Source organism: Gorilla gorilla, chromosome 18, assembly GCF_029281585.2.
Source record: "Gorilla gorilla gorilla isolate KB3781 chromosome 18, NHGRI_mGorGor1-v2.1_pri, whole genome shotgun sequence".
Classification (NCBI taxonomy): domain Eukaryota; kingdom Metazoa; phylum Chordata; class Mammalia; order Primates; family Hominidae; genus Gorilla; species Gorilla gorilla.
Window position 1 is genome coordinate 76217902 of NC_073242.2, and position 18970 is coordinate 76236871.

The 18970-nt window shown below is 38.2% G+C and overlaps 1 protein-coding gene and 1 long non-coding RNA gene across 6 annotated transcripts in view; one reads left to right on the top strand and one right to left on the bottom strand.

Moving 5' to 3' along the window:
- The window catches only part of LOC134757506 (uncharacterized), a 114137-nt gene that overhangs the window by 21189 nt on the left and 73978 nt on the right, over positions 1-18970 (top strand). For 3 of the 4 annotated variants that reach the window (XR_010131556.1, XR_010131557.1, XR_010131555.1), the window contains exon 5: positions 16861-16958. This is a non-coding gene — a long non-coding RNA (uncharacterized lncRNA). Of the gene's footprint in view, positions 1-16860; positions 17003-18970 lie in introns of all 4 variants that reach the window. The other variant, XR_010131554.1, reaches the window with a different exon arrangement.
- ITFG1 (integrin alpha FG-GAP repeat containing 1) overlaps positions 1-18970 on the bottom strand; it is a 304948-nt gene that overhangs the window by 9430 nt on the left and 276548 nt on the right. The window lies entirely within an intron of this gene.

Genomic DNA, 18970 nt, shown 5'->3' on the forward strand with positions numbered 1-18970 from the left:
GTATCTCATTGTGGTTTTTACTTGCATTTCCCAAATGACTAATAGTTATTAGCCATGAAAATGGTCAATAAACACGTGAAAGAAGCTCAACTACACACACACACACACACACACACACACCAATTAAGTAAAGCATCTGGCCCTGTAGGCACATTTTCTGTTGTCTTTTTATTTTTTTAAAGAGATGTGTATTAGCCTACTTTCCTGTTTCTTTGTATGTCTTATAATTTTTGTTGAAAACTGGACTTTTAAGATAATATTGATAACTCTGGTATCGCTTAACCCCACCCAAGGGTTTGTTGTTTTTGTTACTGTTTATTTGTTTAGTGACTTTTTTTTTTTTTCATGTAGTGAATTCTGTGGATTCTGTATTCCCTGCAGCGGTTGCCCCAGGGTCTTTCTAATTTTTATTTTTAAAGTTTTTATTCTACATCTGGCTTCCTACTTGGCATACCTGGGTCAGTATTATTTAGTGGTCAGCCAGTGATTTGTTGTAAGATTTCCCTAAATCTCTTGCCTGTACATCTCCCACCCTTTGTCAAAGTGATTTGTGTGTGAAGGCATGCCTTCAAAGTTCAGAAAAGGACAGCCTTAGTTTTCATTTCCTGCTTACGCAGGGCTTCATGGTGAAGCAGAAGGGAGCTGAGTATTTGAATGAGGTGTTTTCCTTTCTAGGAATTTGCAAAGTCTTCTAGATCCCCAAAAATATGTTGTAGCTTTTTAAAGCTGCGTATGTTTTCCAGTTTTCTAAGAATTCCTCTTATATTTTGACCAGGATCTTGTTTCCTCCACCTTTAATCACATGCTTAGATAGCTGAGATGTTGTCAGCAGATTACTGTTGTTTTTGGTAATGCCCTAGTCAAATGAAATAGCCAAGATGCTGAGAATGAAGATTTTCCAGGGAGCTGCTAGTTCAGACAAAATGTTGATAGTAATAGGGATGGAGATTTTCATGCAGCTCCAAGGAGGTCAGTCATATCCATTGGCTGTGAAGCCACTGGCTTTCCATGGCTACTGCACTACTCAGTTGAGAAGGGGGGCAGGATGGGAATAGCTCCAAGATAAAAATGCCATAGATTTGGTGTCTTATCAAGGATCAGTAGTTAGAATAGACAATACTCAGTCCATTCTGTGGCTTTGGTTAATTTCCAGAGTTCTGAAATGGTGGATATTATATGGTTGGCCAGTATTTTTGTTGTTGTTCTTTTTGGGGGCTCTGGGAGAGCAAGTTCATGTGGTCCTCACACTGCCATTCCAATAGTCAATCTTTCCCTATTGTAATTCACTTTTATACAATATATGTATTTTCTAGGTATTTTTCTACATGCTTAAACTTAACATTTAAATGACAAAGTTAATTAATATATAAATATTTTAATATTCAAGGGGACTCTGCTAAACATCACTAATGTTATCCAAAAATATGCAATCACTGGAAAGTATATTTACCTGATTATTTATATAGTTCTTAAGTTGGAAACAGTAAGGTATAATGAAAAGGAACATGAATTTAAGGATAGGCATTAACAATGTGTATGAAACTGGAAAACAGTATAGTGAACAGCACGGGCTGCAGAATTAGTCCACCTTGTGGAATTGAGCTGATTGAAAGATAATGTTTAAAAGTAGAGTATCTCACATAGTAAATAATAATGTTAGCTGTCTTTATTAAGATAAAATTTATTCTTACAGAGTTGAATTAAAAATTAAACACAGGCCATTTATGCCTGTAATCCCAGCACTCTGGGAGGCCAAGGCAGGTGGATTGCTTGAGCTCAGGACTTTTCAGACCAGCCTGGGCAATGTGGTGAAGCCCCACCTCTACAAAAAATACAAAAATTAGCCAGGCATGGTGGCATGTGCCTGTAGTCCCAGTTACCTGGGAGTTGACCTGGGAGAATCACCTGAGCCCAGGGAGGTTGAGGCTGTAGTGAGCTGTGATTGTACCACTGCACTCCAGCCTGGGAGATAGAGTGAGACCCTGTCTCAAAAACAAACAAACAAACAAACCCAAAATTAAACACAAGCTGATTTCATGACACTACTAGCAAAGACTGACTTAACAGAAGTAAACCAAAAATAAAACTCTAACTGATGGACCCTCCCCTCAGGCATTCAAAAGTTAACCTGAAAAAGTAGTTCAGGCCATGACCGGAAGTGAGGGTCAGATATGCCTCATTATACGCTCCTTTCTTTTGGAATTCAGGCACAGCTGACCAGGATTAACATCAATACAAAGCCCTTAAGACTGATAGAACAGACTCTTTAAGTCTGAGAAGCAGCATTTATAATCTACTGTCACTGAAGCCTGCTACCTGGAGACTTCATCTTCATGATAAAACCTTGGTCTCCACAACCCCTTATGTTAAAAGACTTATTTTGTCTACATGACATCAAACTAGGCTTCTGTTTTCCTGTTTATACTATTAAAATTGTCTATGCAATAAGCAAGCTTAAAAGTATAAGGAGAATAATCTAAGTAAAATTATCCAACAACTTAAAATGAAGAGATAATCATTATTACATTTTAGCATACTTTTAGTCACATACTTTTTTTCTCCAAGGCAAGTGCGTGCATAAATAAACACATTTTAGCATAGTTTAGTATTATTTTCACTCAGTATTATTTATGAGTATTTAGTCATCATGAAAATTCTTGAAAAATAAATAAGCAGAGAGAAAAATGATGGAAACACCAAAATCCCATTAAGAGAAAGCCAAAGGAAACAGCGTAAAAGACATGTATTATTATGTATACTTCTAAAATTATTTTTCTAAAGTGATATCTACACAGACATTACAAAAATATAATTTTCCTGCCTATATAATATCTTATGTAAAAATTAATTCCATATTGTTGGAGATAAAGGAATTTTCCTAATCCTTCACTATTAAAAAAAGAATGCTTTAGTGAACATCTCTGCCAATCAATATTTGTTTGCACCCAGATTAGTTTCTTTCATTCCTAGATACAGAATACTGGATCAAAGAGTAGTAAAAGTTTAGAACTTATTCTTGAATATAGAAACCTTGTTTCCTAAGGAGAGGGTTGCATCACTTTACATTTCCATTAGCTTTCAGTGAAAGCATCCATTTCAGTCCATTCTTATTTTCTAATTGAGCTGAAATTCACATAGCATACAATTAACTACTTTAGAGTGTAGAATCAAATGGCCTTTAGTGTATTTGCAATGTTGTGCAACTATCAATTCTCTCTTGTTTGCAAACTTTTTCATCACCCTATAACAACACCCTGTACTCCCCCAGTAACCTCTAATCTGCTTTCATTCTCTATGGATTTGTCTACTCTAGATACCTCATATAGAAGGTACCATACATGTGACCAACTGTGTCTGGCTTCTTTCACTTAGCATAATGTTTTCAAGGGTCATATAAGTTATAGTAAGTATCAGTACTGTCAGGCCTCTGAGCCCAAGCCAAGCCACTGCATCCCCTGTAACTTGCACATATACGCCCAGATGGCCTGAAGTAACTGAAGAATCACAAAAGTAGTGAATATGCCCTGCCCCGCCTTAACTGATGACATTCCACCACAAAAGAAGTGTAAATGGCCGGTCCTTGCCTTAACTGGTGATATTCCACCACAAAAGAAGTAAAAATGGCCGGTCCTTGCCTTAAGTGATGACATTACCTTGTGAAAGTCCTTTTCCTGGCTCAAAAAGCTCCCCCACTGAGCACCTTGCGACCCCCACTCCTGCCTGCCAGAGAACAAACCCCCTTTGACTGTAATTTTCCTTTACCTACCCAAATCTTATAAAACGGCCCCACCCTTATCTCCCTTTGCTGATTCTCTTTTCAGACTCAGCCTGCCTGCACCCAGGTGATTAAAAGCTTTATTGCTCACACAAAGCCTGTTTGGTGGTCTCTTTACACGGACGCGCATGAAAAGTACTTCATCTCTTTTTATGGAAAAATAATATTCCATTTTATGTATACACTTTGATTTGTTTATCCATCCAGCTGTTGATGGCCATTTGGGTTGTTTCTACCTTTTGGCTATTATGAACTATTTGGCTATTATTGCTGCTATGAACATGGATGTACAAATACCTCTTTGAGACCCTGCTTTCAGTTCTTTTGAGTATATATTAGAAATTCTGGATCATATGGTGATTCTAGGTTTAATTTTTTGAGGAACTGCCATATTGTTTTTCACAGCAGCTGCACCATTTTACATTCCCACCAGCAATGTATGAGGGTTCCTATTTTTCACAGCCTTGCTGACATGTCATTTTCAGTCTTTTTAATTAAAACCATCTTAGTGGTTCTGAAGTGGTAACTCAGTCTGGTTTTGATTTGCATTTCCTTCATGACCAATTATGTAGGACATCTTTTTCTGTGCTTATTGGCTACTTTGGAATTCTTTGGAGAAATGTCTAGTCCTTTGTCAATTTTATAATTGGGCTGTTTTTTTGTTGTTGAATTGTAAACATTCTTTTTATAGTCTGGATACTAGAACTTTATCAGAGATAAGATTTGCAAATATTTTCTCCCTTTTCAGTTTGTTGAAAAGAAAAAAGACTTTTCTTTTGAGACAGGCTCTTGCTCTGTCACCCAGGCTGGAGTGCAGCGGCACAATCATGGCTCATTGCAGCCTCGATCTCCTGGGCTCCAGTGATCCCAGCTCTGCTTCCCAAGTAGCTTGGGAGCACAGGCCTGTGCCATTGCCTCTGGCGAATTAAAAGTTTTTTTTTTTTTTTTTTTTTTTCTAGAGACAAGTTCTCACTATATTGTCCATGCTGGTCTCAAATTCCTGGGCTCAAGCAAGCCTTATGCTGTGGCCTCCCAAAGTTCTGGGATTACAGGCATGAGCCACTGCACCTGGCTGAAAATGTTTTTTAATGCAAAAAAGCTTTACATTTTTGCAGAATCTAATCTATTTTTAAATTTTGTTACTAGCGCTTTTGGTGTCAAATCTAACAATCCATTGTCAAATCTGAGGAAATGCAGATCTACTTCTATGTTTGCTTCTAAGAATTTTGCAACCTTATCCCTTACATTGAGGTCCTTGATCCATGAGTTAATTATTATATATGAGTTAATTATTTTATATGGAGTCCCACTTCATTTTTTTTTGCATGTCATTATACAAATGTTCTAGTATGATTTGTTGAAGGTACTCTTCTTTCTCCATTGAATGGTCTTGGTACTCCTGTCAAAAATTAATTTGCCATAGATGTTTGGATTTATTTATGGTCTCTCAATTCTATTCCATTGGTTTATATGTCTATCTTTATGCCAGCACTATGCTTGTTGATTACTGTAGCTTTGTAGTAACTTTTGAATTTGGAAAGTGTAAGTCCTCTCAGCTTTGCTTTTGTTTTTCAATATTGTTTTGGCTTTTTGAGGCCCCTTACAGTTTCGTATCAATTTGAAGGTTGGCTTTTTATTTCTGCAAACAGACCACTTGAATCTGTTGATTGTTTTGGGGAATATTGCTATCTTAAAGTTTTCCAATCCATGAATATGGGATGTCTTTCCATTTATTAGATTTTCTTTAATTTCTCTCAGCAATGTTTTTTAGTTTTCAGTGGATAAATCTTTCAATTTTTTGGTTAAATATATTCCTAGGTGTTTTACTCTTCTAAATGTTGCAAACTGAACTATTTTTTTTTCTTTTTTAAAAATTTCTTTGCTGGTATATGGAAACAACTGATTTTTGGGTGTTGATCTTGTTCCCTATAACTTTGCTGAATTTGTTAATTAGCTGCAGTATTTTTTTCTGTGAGTTATATGATATTTTCTGTATACAGAATCATGTCACCTGCAAATAGAAATCATTTTGCATCTTCCTAACTTAGAAGATTTTTATTTCTTTTTCTGGCCGAATTGCTAAGTGCAGGAATTCCAGTAAAAAGGTGAATAGCAGGAGTGAAAGTGGGCATCCTCATCTTCTTCCTGATCTTAGAAGTAATGCTTTCAGCTTTTCATCATAAAGGATGATATTAGCTGTGATTATTCTTATAAATGCCCTTTGTGATGTTAAGGAAGTTCCCTTCTATTCCTAGTTTGCTGAGTGTTTTAATTATAAAAGGATGTTGAGTTTTGTCAAATTTTTTTTAGTATCTATTGAAATGACCATGTATTATTTTTCCCTTAGTTCTATTAATGCCATGTATTACACTGATTGACTGTCTTAAGTTGAACAATCCTTGCATTCCTGGGACAAGTCCCATTTGGTCATAATGTATAAATATTTTTAATGTGCTGCTGGATTTGCTTGGTAGTATTTTGTTGAAGATTTTTGTATCAATATTCATATGGGATACTGGTCTGTAGCTTTCTTGTAGTATCTTTGTCTGGGTTTGGTATGAGAGTAATGCTGGTCTCACAGAATGTGTTAGGGAGTATTTGCTTTTCTAGTTTTTGTAAGAGTTTCAGTAAAAGTGATGAAATTCTCCTTTCATGAAACTGTTGGTAGAATTTCATCAGTGCAGCCATCTGGTCCCTGAGTTTTCTTTTTCAGGAGGTTTTCAATTACTGATTCAATCTCTTTACTTGTTACAGGTAGGTTGACATTGTCTATTTCCTCTTGGGTCAGTTTTGTATTGTGTGTGTTTCTAGGGAACACTTTTTTTTTTTTTTTGAGACAAGAGTCTTGCTCTGTTATCCAGGCTGGAGTGCAATGGTGTGATCTTGGCTCACTGCAACCTTTACCTCCTGTGTTCAAGTGATTCTCCTGTCTCAGTCTCCCAAGTAGCTGGGATTACAGGCATGCATCACCACACCCAGCTAATTTTTGTATTTTTAGTAGAGACAGGGTTTCACCATGTTGGCCAGGCTGATCGCAAACTCCTGACCTTAGGTGATCTGCGCCTGTCTCAGCCTCCCAAAGTGCTGGGATTACAGGCACATCTTTGATTCATCTAGATTATCTTTTTTTTTTTTTTTTTTGAGATGGAGACTCACTCTGTCACCCAGGCTGGAATGCAGTGGTATGATGTCAGCTCACTGCAACCTCTGCCTCCTGGGTTCAAGTGGTTCTCCTCCTCAGCCTCCCAAGTAGCTGGGATTATAGGCATACACCACCACACCCAGCTAATTTTTGTATTTTTAGTAGACTGGTGCTTCGTCATGTTGGCCAGGCTAGTCTCAAACTCCTGACCTCAGGTGATCTGCCTACCTCAGCCTCCCAAAGTGCTGGGATTACAAGCATGAGCCACTGTGCCTTTTTTTTTTTTTTGAGACAGGGTCTTGCTCTACCACACAGGCTGGAGTGCAGTGGCACAATCATGGCTCACTGCAGCCTTGAACTCCTGGGCTTAAGCCTCCTGAGTAGCTAGGACTACGGGTGCATGCCACCACACATGGCTAATTTTTAAATTTTTTTGTAGAGACAAGGACTCACTGTGTTGCCTAGGCTGATCTCAAACTCCTGGCCTCAAGCATTCTTCACGCTTTGGCCTCTCAAAGTGTTGGGATTACAGGTGTGAGCCACTGTGCCTGGCCTAGATTGTCTAATTTGTTGATATGCAGTTGTTTATAGTATTATCAATCCTTTTAATTTCTATAAGGTCAGCAGCAAAGTCCCATTGTTCATTTCTGATTTTAGTTATTTGCCTTTTCCCTTTTTTTTTTAAACACTCAGTCTAGCTAATAGATTGTCAATTTTGTTGATCTTTTCAAAGAACCAACTTTTGATTTCTATGATGATTATTTTTCTCTATTTCATTTATCTCTGCTGAAATCTTTATTATTTCCATCCTCCTGCTGGCTTTGAGTTTAGTTTGGTCTTCTTTTCAAGTTCCTTATGGTATAAAATTAGGTTGCTGATTTGAGATCTTTGTTTTTTTTAACATTGCATTTACAGCCATAAAGTCCCTCTGAGTACTGCTTTTGCTTCATCCAATATGTTTGGTTTTGTTTGTGTTTTGTTTTTAGTTATCTCAAGATATTGTTTAGTTTTGTGATATATGTCTTATCTTCCTTAAGTTAACCATTCATGCAAAGTAGTGGCTGGATTACCTAAATACTCAGAGAGTATATAAAACATATGAATAGTTTTGTATCTGCTTGCTAATGAATGTTTATTTCATTAATGTCTTTATTTGTACAGAATTTGGTTAGAGATTTTCTTTTATGTTTACTGGCAGTAAGGAAAGTAGTTACCAATGTTTGGTAACTACATTCTTTGATGGCTACAGTTATTGCCAAAAGAACCTAAGACTTATATATAACTAACTTGACTTAGGTTAGTCCCCAACACTCCCAAATGTATAATTCCAGCATAGACTGCCAATCTCTGAACTCTAGGCTCTCATATCAAACTAAATGCTAAACATCAATATTTTCATGTCTAACACATATTACCAAGTTAATGTATTCAAAACATAATCCCCAGGCCTGGGTGTGGTTGCTCACACCTGTAATCCCGGCATTTTGGGAGGCTGAGGCGGGTGGATCACCTGAGGTCAGGAGTTTGAGACCAGCCTGGCCAACACGGCAAAACCCTGTCTCTACTAAAAGGTACAACAAAATTAGCTAGGCGTGGTGGCGCATGCCTGTAGTCCCAACTACTCGGGAGGCTGTGGCAGGAAAATCGCTTGAACCTGGGAGGCGCAGGTTGCAGTGAGCCATGATCGTGCCACTGCACTCTAGCCTGGCCAACATAGTGAGACACCATTTCAAAACAAAACCAAAAAACCCCCCATAATCCCTGATTTTATTCCCCCTACCTGCTCCCCATCTCAGTTATGGCCATTCCAACTTTCCACTTAGTCATGCCAGTAACCCTATAGTTATAGTTACAGGCCTCTCTTTTTCTTATACTCTATATTCAATCTGCCAAGAAATTGAATAAATATCCACAATTTAAAATATATACAAACTCTAGACACTCATTTCTATTTCCACTGCTATCACCTTGGTCCAAGCCACCACCAACTTTTGCCTGAATTATTCTTATTATTTACCCCAAATAGGTATGTTCCTAAACTGAAGTATTTTAATAGCTTCTAGTTGGTCTCATTGCTTTAACTGTTGTTCCTTCTAGTCTGCAGTTTCACTCAGATTACAGTCTTGTCCTATGTCCTACTTAGTGTACACTCTCCACCTCCCATTTAACTGTGTCTTCATTTTCTACTCTGTAACCTCCCTCTTTCATTCTGCTGCAACTTACTGGCCTCTTCACTGTTCCTTGGAAATTCTAGGAGTGCTTATATATTAGGGCCTTTGCACTGGCTTTCTTCTTTGCCTGGAATGGCCTTCCAAAGATAACTACATGTCTAACTCCCTTACCTCCTTCAAATCCTTGTTCAAATGATATGTTCTCAGAGAGGCTTGCTCTGATAATCCTACATACAATCAAAGACCCTCTTGCCCAGCAATCCCAATCCCTTTTACTCTGCTTTATTCCCTCTTCCTCCCACCCACAGTACGTAACACTGCCTAACACTAGACAGTATTAAATAACTTACTTAGTATGCCTATTGTCTGTCTTCCCCCACTAGAATGCAATCTCTATGAGGGCTGAGATTTGAGTCTGTTTTATTCACTTCTGTATTCTAAGACCCTAGAACAGGCCTAGCATATATTAGCCACTCAATATATTTTTGTTAAATTAATAAATAATTGAAAGAAAATTTAATCCTCCAAATGTGTCAGACCTAACACTTGTAACATATTTCAGTTGAAATATGGTATTAGACAACAAAAAATACTATATCAATTTATACCACATAAATGTTAGCACATCACGATTGTCTACCCAAAGGTAAAGTATCTGTGATAAGTTTTTAATATTTTATAATAAATACATTAAAGGCATTTGTGATATCAGACACTCCAACCACCAGATTCAAATGCCTGTGTGCTTCTGTCCAGGCTTGCATTATAGTCTGATTTTCCAATATACTTCAAGTACATGTTATTTATGTAATTTTTTAAAAATAACAGTTTTCGCTGGGCGCAGTGGCTCACGCCTATAATCCCAGCACTTTGGGAGGCTGAGGTGGGTGGATCACTTGAGGTCAGGAGTTCGAGACCAGCCTGACCAACATGGTGAAACGCCACCTCTACTAAAAATACAAAATTAGCTGGGCATGGTGGCACGTGCCTGTAGTCCCAGCTACTTGGGAGGCTGAGGCAGGAGAATCACTTGAACCAGGGAGGTGGAGGTTGTAGTGAGCTGAGATTGTGCCACTGCATTCCAGCCTGCAACAAGAGCAAAACTGTCTCAAAAAACAAAACAAAAAACAAAAACAAACAAAAAAAGTTTTCAAGGTTGCTTTGTTCTTATTCTCCATGAGAATAATACACTGACATGCAACTTTGATTAATGTCATTCAGGTTATGTTGTAATTTAGGATCCTGAATTAATTAACAATGCAGTATAGGAGATAAATTACATTGTAATAATTCCCATGCATTCTATTTTTAGGCAAGATATTGAAGCCAACTTTGCTGTCTACAAATACTAGATATGAAGTATTAGATTCTAGCGCTAGAATACTCTAGCTCTGACATCTATTTGTCAAAAATAGAACTTAAATAATACATACACACTGATATAACAGGTAGGAAGAGGAAGACCCACTAGCTGAAGAAAAAAGTCACTGAAAACTTACCTTTCTTGGTATGTGAACATGAGTGTGTGTGCGTGTATGTGTTTTTCTCTGAGTCAACATAACACTGAATTCTATTTCTCTGAAAGGTTTTTATGTTTTTTTTAGATAGAGTCTTGCTCTGTCTTGCCCAGGCTGGAGTGCAGTGGTACGATCTCGGCTCACTGCAGCCCCCGCCTCCCAGGTTCAAGCAATTCTCCTGCCTCAGCCTCCTGAGTAGCAGGGATTAGAGGCGTACACCACCATGTCCGGCTAATTTTGTATTTTTGGTAGAGACAGGGTTTCACCATGTTGGCCAGGCTGGTCTCGAATTCCTGACCTCAGGTGATCCACCCGCCTCTGCCTCCCAAAGTGCTGGGAATACAGGCATGAGCCACTGCGCCCGGCCTCTCTGAAAGGTTTTAAACCACAAGGAATTTTCATCTAACGGTAATACCTACAACTCTACTGGCACTGCCCTGAGTCAAGGAAAAATGGTATCTCGATGAAAAGAAGATACAAGATAAAAGGACACATTCAGATAATCAATATTTTGTGTAACTCAAAGAGAAAATTGTTCCAAGAAGTTGTTAATCTCAAACTGATAGTAACAATATCTGAAACAGTCTGTCATCTTATCTGATAATCATGGTATCTGAAACAATACTATATTGACATTAATTAAAATGGAGACAAAGAACACCAAAAGAGAATAAAGGATAAAAATTAGAATATTTTCTGTAAGAAATAATAAAAGATTTGACAGGTTTTGAATGATTATAATGTGCCAAAATCTGTGGCAAGTACTTCTTGTGTACTATTTCAACTATTCTTAACAATAATTGTATGAGGGTAGATAATATTATTATCTCTATCATGAGGAAATTTAAGAAAATTTAAAACTTTAATTTTAATTAAATTAATCATATTAATACATAAATTAATAATTTAAATTTAAACTATTTTAATTTTAATTAAATAAACAAGAAAAGTGAAGCTAAGACTTTGAAAGAAAAATATATTCACAGATAGCTTTAATATTATTTCATTACATAGAGCTGGGATTTAATTTCAGCAGCCTAATTCCAAATCCCATGCCCTTTAGCCTTTATCATCATCCAAGATTTTGTCTTCAGAAGAAAAGGAAGTGCAGTATTTGTCTTACTGCTCTATGAAAAGGACTTCTAATGACAAGGAGCAACCTCTCCAATGCCAGTTGCTCCTATTACTCCTTGCCTCTCTATCCTATTTGTGGGGTCTTATGATACATGTTCTGGGAATCGGGAACATTGTATACCCAGTCAAAGGGTCCAGCTACCATGGCATGTGTTGACTTCTGTGGCAATTTTTTGTGATGCAGTCTTGCTATGTGGCTCAGGTAGGAGTGCAGTGGTTAGTCACAGACGTGATTGTAGATCACCGCAGCCTAGAACTCAAGGGATTCTTCTGCCTCAGCTTCCTGAGTACTTGGGAGTACAGGTGTGTGCCACTGTGCCCAGCTAATGTTTACAAGTCCAGGGTGTGCTTCATTGGTGTGTCTAAGCTCACTGAGCACACCTTGAACTTTGGGAGGTTCCTATTGTAGACCTAAAGTTGGGCTGTTGATGCAGTTCTCTGGGGAATGAGCCTGGTTACTCTTGTTGATCTTTAATGAGGGATGCCAATTTGCTCAGGAAGAGTTTAATCCAGTTATATCCCTGCAGGGTAAGAATATGAAAAAGACAGTGTGGCTATGGACTAGCCTGTGACCTACACTACTAAGCTGAAGTTCTCTGGCTCATTCCAGATAGTTCAAAGGGTTACACTTGGCAGAGTAAAAATTTCAGGACTGTTCTCATTACTCACAGGGGAATTCTAAGAGAAACACCATGTTTTTGTTCCACCTGGTGTGACTGTTAAATTATATTTTTAAATAAGAAAATATAAGTAAGAGAATCAGATAAAAGACAATTTTTTTTTGTCAGGAAGATATGTAATTTGGAGAATGGCAAGCTGGATAATAACAGGAATGGCAGAAGTTAAGAAGAGTGAAGCGAAGACTCTGAAAGAAAAATATATTCACAGATAGCTTTAATATTAAACATATGTCATTACATAGGGACTCTAACCTACAAATGATTTGGCCAGTGGCATTTCCTCTTACTAACTAGCATGTACATTTTAATGGCCTGTTTCTAATTTTCTAGCTGCCTAAGAGAATCATACATTTGTTATATTGTCACATCTGCCTTGAGTCTTTCAACTATAAGTGACAGCTATTTCCTAATCAATGTGTTCTTTGCCCATTAGGTGACTGATATGTTATTCTTCTTTCTGGTAGCAGGATGGGATGGAGAAAGAGACTGTGTTCCAAGTATTGATATGTTTGTTTTCTCATCCCAAAATTATCAGAGTAATCAGTATTCTATTAAAGTCAATGGTTCAAGCCTTTTTTGATAAGTGATAAAATTAACAATTAAAAAATACACTATCACTTGCTTTCCTTTGCTGCTAGTCTAATTGCATTGCTAATAGGGTTTCTCATACATCTTCTTCTTCTTCTTCTTTTTTTTTTTAAACAGAGATGGGGTCTTGCTCTGTTACCCAGGCTGGAGTGCCTATGATCACACCATAGCTTACTGCAGCCTTGAACTCCTAGGCTCAAGTGATCCTCTGGCCTCATCCTCCAGAGTAGCTGGGAGTATAGGCACATGACATCATATCTGGCTAATTTACTTTTATTTTTTAAAATTTTTAAGGGAAGGGGTCTCACTGTCTTGCCCAAGCTGGTTTCGAGCTCTGGGCTACAAGTGATCCTCCCACCTCAGCCTCCTGAGTAGCTGGGATTACAGGTGTGAGCCACATCACCAGGCTGATATATCTATTAAAATCTTCCCGGCTATACAATTATCATACTCCCTTGTTTCTAAATGCCAACTTGGGGTAATAATTTGTGTTATTTAATGTGATGAGACTCATTATAAAGTGTATAGTATTTGATATAAAGTATATCAAATCAGATGGTCTAGCCAGAAAAAAGGCTAGCAATTAAATTGGAGTTTATGGTCTACTCTGATAATGTGATTATTTCCTTGATATGTTTAAATATGTACAAAAAAGGTGTTCCATGTATCAAACAACTGACATGTAAACTTTTAGAAAAGAATATGTATGTTAGATGCCACATATACATATTGTAATTCTATAAGACATCAATTAAAAAATAAGGTGATTTTAATGACTTCTTATTTAAATATTTGTTTTGATCTGAGAACCCAATGCCCTGAATATTCTGGATAACAGAAGATCATGGTTGTTATACTAATTTCCAGTAAAATCCCAGGGACCACCTTTTAAATAAAAATTATCAACTAGGCTAGAATATTGGCCAAAGAAAGCAAGTGATGAAATGTATTACTGCAGTGATGATTTTTAACATTTAAATTAATTGCTGAAGTATTTAGCTAGCTATTTGGATAACTAATTCCTATATACAGAGTACAATAATTGCTAAGGGACTATTTATTGTTAACAGGATAAACTTAATTGTACAATATCATATTATAATTTGACACCCAGAATTCAGAAGTGAAAACAAAAAAGGACAAAACAGATTTTGAATGTAAAAAGACGCCAAAAGATATTATGACTGAGAATAAAGATATTAACATTTCATTTTAAAATCTGGAGATGTTTTAGGCTATAGTCACTTGACATTTAAGACACTTGTTAAATCATAAAGCTTATCCTCTTATTTTTCTGTTTTAAAATTCACTGACTTTAATTAAATGGATGGTTACCCACATAGAAAAAAGAACATAGCAGCTGGGCCCTGCCTGATGGTAAAATCTTCTCCTGGCCTGTTCAACTAAGGCACACCATTTTACTTGGACTTTGGGAAAATCTAGTTTCCAATGTGAGTGGATTTTGTGACAAAATTACAAATCCAAGACCTGTGTTATTTTAGTGTCACTGTATAAATGCTCCTGGTTTTTAAACAGTCCTACTTAGTGCTCAGCATAAAGACAAGAAATAATACCACACATCTACAACTATCTGATCTTTGACAAACCTGACAAAAACAAGAAATGGGGAAAGGATTCCCTATTTAATAAATGGTGCTGGGAAAACTGGCTAGCCATATGTAGAAAGCTGAAACTGCATCCCTTCCTTACACCTTATACAAAAATTAATTCAAGATGGATTAAAGACTTAAATGTTAGACCTAAAACCATAAAAACCCTAGAAGAAAACCTAGGCAATACCATTCAGGACATAGCTATGGGCAAGGACTTCATGTCTAAAACACCAAAAGCAATGGCAACAAAAGCCAAAATTGACAAATGGGATCTAATTAAACTAAAGAGCTTCTTCACAGCAAAGGAAACTACCATCAGAGTGAACAGGCAACCTACAGAATGGGAGAAAATTTTTACAATCTTCCTATCTGACAAAGGGCTAATATCCAGAATCTACAATGAACTCAAACAAATTTACAAGAAAAAAACAAACAGCCCCATCAAAAAGTGGGCAAAGGACATGAACAGACACTTCTCAAAAGAAGACATTTATGCAGCCAACAGACACATGAAAAAATGCTCATCATCACTGGCCATCAGAGAAATGCAAATCAAAACCACAATGAGATACCATCTCACACCAGTTAGAATGGCAATCATTAAAAAGTCAGGAAACAACAGGTGCTGGAGAGGATGTGGAGAAACAGGAACACTTTTACTTTTACACTGTTGGTGGGACTGTAAACTAGTTCAACCATTGTGGAAGACAGTGTGGCAATTCCTCAGGATCTAGAACTAGAAATACCATTTGACCCAGCCATCCCATTACTGGGTATATACCCAAAGGATTATAAATCATGCTGCTATAAAGACACATGTGCACATATGTTTATTGCGGCATTATTCACAATAGCAAAGACTTGGAACCAACCCAAATGTCCATCAATGATAGACTGGATTAAGAAAATGTGGCACATATACACCATGGAATACTATGCAGCACACCAACATGGCACATGTATACATATGTAACAAACCTGCATGTTGTGCACATGTACCCTAGAACTTAAAGTATATAAAAACATTGATCAAGAGGGATTTTATTGTGAGGGAATTGAAATGTTCTAAAGCTGATTTACAGTAATGGTTGTACTGAGTAAAGTCACTAAAAATCATTGAATTGTACACTTAAGATGAATAATTTTTTGATATGTAAAATATACCTTAATAAAGTTGTTTTTATTTAAAAAAAAAAGAAATAAGCTGTCTTCACTGAAAGCCATAATCCATGAGAGAAGTGGTTAATACCTTTTAAAAGTATGTGGTGGTACTAAGATCTCTAGAATGTGGCTCCAGAAAGAAAGATCTTAAATTACCCTAAGTGAATAGTATATGGGGAATTTGTGAGGCTCCATGCTCAAATGCTGAGTTCTTAGATTTTTGGAAGTTAGGATCATCACTGTTTATAGAAGACTTCTTAAAACGACGGTTGTCCTCTTTTCCTGAAAGTTGAGTTATGATTGCGAATAAAGAAATCCACTGACTGACTGTTACTCCTTTGGCATATTTTGAATTATATCTGAACTCAGTTTATAGATAGCTGATAGGATGAAGTGATGAAATATGTGGTAGACAGAAAGAAGTTTCATTAAAAGAGGTGCTTAGATACTTCCAGTCTAGATAATTATTCATTTTCACGTTCTATTCCCGGGGAATACAGCATAGTGGCTGGCACACAGTAGGCACTTAGTAGATGTCTGCTATAATAAACTGAAGGTTTTCGAGTAAATAAATTTGTGCAGTTGTTTTAGTTTTCCTTGAAGTCTTATGATATGCCATGTCAATGATTACTGTGGAAGACATCTATTTGGGCTTTGAATAACAACATGATATCAGCTTACCTAATGGGGCTTGAACAAACGTGTAGGGAACACAGGAGACTTGAAAATATGGTATTATGGGAAACACATGGGATTTGAATGCCAAAAGTATGTACTTTAACACTGATTTATTTGATCTTTAGTAATCCCTTGACCCCCTTGAGCCTTAGTTTGTGTATTCATTCATCTAAACATTTAGTGAATGTACACTGTATGCCTTTTACACAGATGAAAGAGAGACAAACCTTGACCTGGAGATGCTTAAAGGTACAAAAATGAAAATATAATGGAATGTTTCCTCATTTGTAGAATTAGAATAACTATAGCAAACAGTATCATCTACTGCATGGATTCGGTGAGGAAATTACCACATAATTAATAGTACTTAACTTCTAATGTTTTATAAAACTGCTTTGTAGGTGGGAGGAGCCAAGACGGCCGAATAGGAAAAGCTCCGGTCTACAGCTCCCAGCGTGAGCGACGCAGAAGATGGGTGATTTCTGCATTTCCATCTGAGGTACCGGGTTCATCTCACTAGGGAGTGCCAGACAGTGGGCGCAGGTCAGTGGGTGCACGCACCGTGTGTGAGCCGAAGCAGGGCGAGGCATTGCCTCACTCGGGAAGCGCAAGGGGTCAGGGAGTTCCCTTTCCTAGTCAAAGAAAGGGGTGACAGACGGCACCTGGAAAATCGGGTCACTCCCACCCGAATATTGCGCTTTTCCGACGGGCTTAAAAAATGGTGCACGAGATTATATCCCGCACCTGGCTCACACCTGGCTCCGAGGGTCCTACGCCCACAGAGTCTCGCTGATTGCTAGCACAGCAGTCTGAGATCAAACTGCAAGGCGGCAGCGAGGCTGGGGGAGGGGCGCCCGCCATTGCCCAGGCTTGCTTAGGTAAACAAAGCAGCCTGGAAGCTCGAACTGGGTGGAGCCCACCACAGCTCAAGGAGGCCTGCCTGCCTCTGTAGGCTCCACCTCTGGGGGCAGGGCACAGACAAACAAAAAGACAGCAGTAACCTCTGCAGACTTAAATGTCCCTGTCTGACAGCTTTGAAGAGAGCAGTGGTTCTCCCAGCACGCAGCTGGAGATCTGAGAACGGGCAGACTGCCTCCTCAAGTGGGTCCCTGACCCCTGACCCCTGGGCAGCCTAAGTGGGAGGCACCCCCCAGCAGGGGCAGACTGACACCTCGCATGGCCAGGTACTCCAACAGACCTGCAGCTGAGGGTCCTGTCTGTTAGAAGGAAAACTAACAAACAGAAAGGACATCCACACCAAAAACCCATCTGTACATCACCATCATCAAAGACCAAAAGTAGATAAAACCACAAAGATGGGGAAAAAACAGAGCAGAAAAACTGGAAACTCTAAAAAGCAGAGCGCCTCTCCTCCTCCAAAGGAACGCAGTTCGTCACTAGCAATGGAACAAAGCTGGATGGAGAATGACTTTGACGAGCTGAGAGAAGGCTTCAGACGATCAAATTACTCTGAGCTACGGGAGGACATTCAAACCAAAGGCAAAGAAGTTGAAAACTTTGAAAAAAACTTAGAAGAATGTATAACTAGAATAACCAATACAGAGAAGTGCTTAAAGGAGCTGATGGAGCTGAAAACCAAGGCTCGAGAACTACGTGAAGAATGCAGAAGCCTCAGGAGCCGATGCGATCAACTGGAAGAAAGGGTATCAGCGATGAAAGATGAAATGAAGCGAGAAGGGAAGTTTAGAGAAAAAAGAATAAAAAGAAATGAGCAAAGCCTCCAAGAAATATGGGACTATGTGAAAAGACCAAATCTACGTCTGACTGGTGTACCTGAAAGTGACGGGGAGAATGGAACCAAGTTGGAAAACATTCTGCAGGATATTATCCAGGAGAACTTCCCCAATCTAGCAAGGCACGCCAACATTCAGATTCAGGAAATGCAGAGAACGCCACAAAGATACTCCTCGAGAAGAGCAACTCCAAGACACATAATTGTCAGATTCACCAAAGTTGAAATGAAGGAAAAAATGTTAAGGGCAGCCAGAGAGAAAGGTCGGGTTACCCTCAAAGGGAAGGCCATCAGACTAACAGCAGATCTCTCGGCAGAAACGCTACAAGCCAGACGAGAGTGGGGGCCAATATTCAACATTCTTAAAGAAAAGAATTTTCAACCCAGAATTTCATATCCAGCCAAACTAAGCTTCATAAGTGAAGGAGAAATAAAATACTTTACAGACAAGCAAATGCTGAGAGATTTTGTCACCACCAGGCCTGCCCTAAAAGAGCTCCTGAAGGAAGCGCTAAACATGGAAAGGAACAACTGGTACCAGCCGCTGCAAAATCATGCCAAAATGTAAAGACCATTGAGACTAGGAAGAAACTGCATCAACTAATGAGCAAAATAACCAGCTAACATCATAATGACAGGACCAAATTCACACATAACAATATTAACTTTAAATGTAAATGGACTAAATGCTCCAATTAAAAGACACAGACTGGCAAACTGGATAAAGAGTCAAGACCCATCAGTGTGCTGTATTCAGG